Below are 5445 nucleotides of genomic sequence, written 5' to 3'. Positions count from 1 at the left end.
GCCTTTCTCTAGATTCTTTAGGAGGAATCTTAGTCTGCTTAAGTGAGATCATGATTACTTTCTAATGTTTATATTTAATAGTACATGTTTCTACTAGGTACTATTTTGCTGCAACTCAAGAGTCTTGATGGGGATTATTTTAATCTTAATGTTCAGGATAATAGCTGACAGCTGACATTGTGAAACCATGATTTCTCTTACATGATAGTAAATGAGTCAATTCTACAAGAAGAGGTAATGGTTTATAGGTGTATGCACCTAATCAAAAATTTAAATATGTAAAAGCTGATAAATCTCAAAGGAGAAGGAGATAAAGAGTTATAAGATACTTAAGTATTCTTCATTTAGTAAATGATAGTGCAAGTAGAAGTCAGTCAGGAAATGGATAATTTAAATAACATCATCAAAAATAACATAATTGACACTATCTAGTACATTCTGTACAGTAATAGAACACAGTATTGTCCAGCAAACATGGAGTGTTGATCAAGAAGGTAGATCATTTTTTCAGCCATTAAACAAGGTAACAAATTAAAAGCAGTAGTAATCAGCTAATCCAATTTTATACTGATTTTGCTGTGTTCTAGAGCATAAGAGGGTCTTGAATTTACAGGGTAAATTGCCTTTGCTCCTGTATAGTATAAGGACTTTAGTTTTGATAACTGAGAAGTGGAAAAATTACAGGTGATTACTCAGGAGTCACCAAACATTAGAGGAAGGAATATATCAGTGCCAGGATTCAAATGTTATTGGAGTCATTTACTGAGGCAGGAGGCTGGAACCTGTCATTTATCTTATTGGGAATAGTTCATCCCTCTAAATTCCAGATGTAGCCCAACACTTTTCACATACTCAAAAGGTTCTGGCCCTTTCTGTGGGGTAACTGTCCACCCCTTTAGTGAGGTGCCGCCATGGAGAACAAGTGAGGAGGATGTCACTTATGTGATGCCGCTGACTTTCCAAAGACTTTCTGGTGGAAATGTGAGACAGGTATTGGAATCCAGTCAGTAAAGTTCATGTTAAAGTAGCAGGGCTATTTAAGTACTGTATAGATTATCAGCTAGAGGTGTACATTGGCCCTTGGAAGAAAAGCAAATCTTTTGCCCAACATATTAGCCAAATCTGTAATTCCCAGCCATGTTGTTGCCAAAATTGTTTTGAATATCATCCATTAAGGTGATAATATCTAATAGACATGCTGTAATAAATAGAATGGATTTAACTTTCTATAGTCTACGGTTATTCTGTATTCATTACTAATGACCTTAATCACAGGTCATACTAGGTGTTATGGCTTGTGTCTTAGTTGTCTCCTGAAGCCTCATGCATTCATATGTGGGGCTTTTTCAGATGTGGCTGGATGTGTGTGACTGATACATGGTACAATGCTAGGATTAAGGGTGAGAGGTTGCTGGATCAGTCCGCTGATTGGTTTGGCACCTGTCTATCCTGATAGCCTGGATATAATATAAGGGACAGAAAGAGGCCTGTCTGGTCCCTTTCTTGCTTTGCTATCTTCTGCCTGCTAAGAAATGTTTCTTCTCTACAATGCCTGTCTGGCAGGCCTCCTTGCCTTAGAACCAGGTGATTGTAGACTGAAACATTTACAAACTGTGAGCTAAATAAGCCTCTGCTTATATAACTTTGGGTGTCAAGTATTTGTCTCAGCAACAAGAAAAGTACCTAAGACATCACAGAATCGAAAAGCTTAGGTGGGAATCAATACCTATGTTATGGTTTATATTTCTATTTCCCCCAACCCCAAAGCTTCAGGCACTTAGAATGGGAGCTTTTTGTGGGTGGAGTGACTGGATCATGAGTGTATATTGTAGTCAGGGTTTATAAAGGAATGGATTTAATACAGGTCATATAATTTATATGATTATTTTATAATATTCACCCAAAGAATCAAACGCAGAAGAGTGAAGAAGATCTGTTCATACATTAGAGACCCAAAGAATCCAGCTGAGAGCTTGGATCCCATGGTGATGTCCTGCATGAGTCCAGCTGGAGGCCTAGAGCCCACAACAATGTCTCATGCAAGTTTGTATCAAGGATCTGCATTGGGAAGGCCCAAAGGTCAGTGGCGGAAGCTAGAAAGTCTGTGCCAGTGGGATGAAGGATCTGTGCCAGCAGGCTGAGAGATTGGCACTAAAGCTGGGAAGTGATGCTCAAGGTAAGGACCAGAGCTCCCCTGAAAAGAAGTGCAGTCATCCTCAGTGACAGCTAGGACCTGGGCTCCTCTGACAGTGAGAACAGCTGAGTTCATATCAGGAAAACCAGTGTGACAAGTTTCTGCAGGAGAATCAAGAGCACAGCATATTCTCCTTATCCTTCTGCTTTTATGCTGTTGGCAACAATCCTCAGGTGGGCCTTCCACATCCAGCACCACACTGACTCAGTTCAGCTGAGTGTTACAAGTTGACCGTTGGTTAATCCACCACAGTATATGATACTCATCGTCGGACTAGTCCACTGATGGGTTTAAACCTGGTATGATATATGGAGGTGAAGAAATAGGTCACTGTGGGTGTGGCTACCCTCCTTCCTAGTCTGCTTCCTGCTAGCCATGCCATCAGCTCTTTTTCCACTGTCATGCTCCCTGCCTTGGAGCCAGTCAACTATGCACTGAAATTTTTATAAACTGTGATCCAAAATAAATCTTTCCTCCTTTAAACTGTGAGTATAGGGTATTGTGTCTCAGCAATAACAAAGTAAATAAGACACTCTTATTACCTGAGTGGCTCTTATCAGTTGTCACCTTCTGTGCCTGTGGTAGATTAACCAACGAGCAACTTGTAACACCCAGCTGAACTGAATCAGTGCAGTTCTGGGGTCAAAGGCCCACCTGAAGATTATTGACAGCAGCATAAAAGGAGAACTGGAGGGGAAGATGGTTTGCTGTTGATTCTCCTGGAGAAGACTGTCATGTTGGTTTTCCTAATGTGAACTCAGTTGTTCTCATTGTCAGAGGGGCTCAGGTCCTTGCTGTCACTGAGGATGACTGCAGGGGAACTTTGGTCCTTACGTTGAGCATCACTTCCTGGCTTTAGTGCAGGCACAGACTCAGCCTGCTGGCACAGACTTTCTAACTTCTAGCACTGACTTTTGTGCCTTTCCAGTGCAGATCCTTGATACATATCTGCATGAGACATTGTTGTGGGCTCTAGGCTTCCAGCTGGACTCGTGGAGGACATTGCCATGGGATCCAGGCCCTCAGCTGGATTCTTTGTGTCTCTCATGTGTAGACAGATTTCTTACACTCTTCTACATTTGACTCTTTGGGTGAATATTATAAAATAATCCTATAAATTATGTGTCCTGTATTAAATCTATTCCTTTGGAAATCTGGATTGCAGCAGTGCCTCACCTAAGGCACTGTGGTACATTTACCTTCCGTACCAGGTAGGGAAAGGTTAATTGGTTCACATGGGGTAGCATCCACCAACAGTGTAGGTGTTTTAAGACTTGTCCCCTGAAGTTTTCTCCTGAAAAGTCCATCTAATGGGAAACAACAAGGACAGAAATATCTCTTAGAAATACTGGGTCAATTTAGTACTTGCTGTTTTCACCCCCTCTTAATCCTATTTCCAATCCTGTTACCTCTTGGAGGGACCCCTTTAAACATGAATGCTTCCTGGCATTATGCGAATTTGACCAGCAGTGTTGAACAGAAGCAGCTAGTGTTATCTACACTGGGGAGCCCAAAGCAGTGTTAATGTCATCTTCCAGGAACCTACCTCTATGACTACTGGGTCCCTGTGTGGGAATAAATGTGGATATGTGGCAGAAGAGGATATTGACTATAACCCTATTCAGTGTGGTAGTTGCTCAACCAATTTCCCAGAATCCATTCAATTTGGGAACCCTCTGTCCCTTAGGTTTCTGATACAACCTTGCTGTTTCCTCTTAAGGTTCACATTTAAGCATAAACACGTTTGTAGGTTATTTGTTCATCCTGGGGGAAGGAGAGAGATGCTCTTGACCCTGGTTTGATGTAGGCCAGGTCCACTGTTGTTTAAGAAGAGGTATCACCTCCTTCTGAGTTTGTCTTTCAAAAGTTTCCTCATATACAGTAATTGAACAAGTGTGTGTGTGTGTGTGTATGTGTGTGTGTTTTTTGAGACAGGGTCTCACTATGTAGCTGAGGCTTGCCTTGTACTCACTATGTAGCCCAGGCTGTCCTTGAAAGCATGGTGATCCTCCTGCTTCAGCTTGCTAAGTGCTGAGAATACAGGCATGTGCCACTGTTGTGGGAAAATTGAGTCAACAGTAGCTTAGGAGAAGAAAGGAAATTTTGTTAATGTTAGAGGAGTAATCTCTGAAGTCTGAGGTGCTGATTACAGAGAGCTTGTCTTATTTATAATGTGGCAAACAGAAGTTACAAGAATGAGATAAGCTTTAGCTGAAGGTTATGGTACAATGGGTATCTTATGGTTAGTATAGTTGCATGTAGTAAAGTTATATTTAGCACATTCACAGAAGTTTCAGTTTGATAACAAATCATATGATTTAGCTGAGTTCAGTGGCAGAGAACAGAATGGCTGCAGCTTTATTGAACAAAATGGCTGAAGTTGGGTCAGGATTTCTGCTTCAAGTATCCAGACCTGGGGCAAAGCCTCTTGGTTTGTTGTCCACATCTCTTTTCTTCTTTCGCTAACATCGGGCTCACTGTCACATAAAGATTTCCTATTTGTGCATCTTTTCTTTACTAACTTTTTGAGAATTAAGAAATGCTTCAATTAGCTCTGGACAATCTAGATTTTCTTCAATTTCCCATGTAGTGTTAGCACCTGCAAATCCCTTCCAGTTCAGGGAATACTGCATCTTCCCATTCACCACATGTCAGTCCAGTGCTTTTCCCAACATGAATTCTTAAATTTATTTATTTATTTATTTATTTATTTATTTATTTATTTTTTTTTTTCTCCGGTACCGGGAACCGAACTCACGACCTTGCGCTTGCCAGGCAGGCACTTTTGCCGCTGAGCTAAATCCCCAGCCCCTAACATGAATTCTTGAAGCTCTGCCTCAAATGTTTTACTTTTTCCCATTTTTTCCTCAGTTTTTGCACGGTAGTTTTACTGGAGGCCAATCTTCATTGCAGCATTGAAGAATGATCACCCCGGCTCACTGAGCCCCTATCCCTGGGCCCATCTGACTTCTTTCATAGGTACCAGGTACCCAGTCTACTTCTGTCTCCACCTCCATGCAGGGCTTTGTGGTCAGCAAATGCACAGGAGACAAAGGCTCACAGGCATCTTGCCAAGTGGAGTACTCCTCTTGGTGGCAGCCACATAACTAGATGCCTGTGCAGCCTCAGGCAGCAGAGAAATCCATCTTCGTAAGTTTTAACATTAATGAAATCAAAATTGTCATTTTTAAATTGATTGTGTTTTTGGTGTTGTATCTACCGTAAAATGTCATTGTCAAAGCCAAGGTCAC

The sequence above is a fragment of the Chinchilla lanigera genome, unplaced genomic scaffold (genome assembly GCF_000276665.1).
Source record: "Chinchilla lanigera isolate Chin_1 unplaced genomic scaffold, ChiLan1.0 scaffold00114, whole genome shotgun sequence".
Classification (NCBI taxonomy): Eukaryota; Metazoa; Chordata; class Mammalia; order Rodentia; family Chinchillidae; genus Chinchilla; species Chinchilla lanigera.
Note: the sequence above shows the minus strand (reverse complement) of the source record.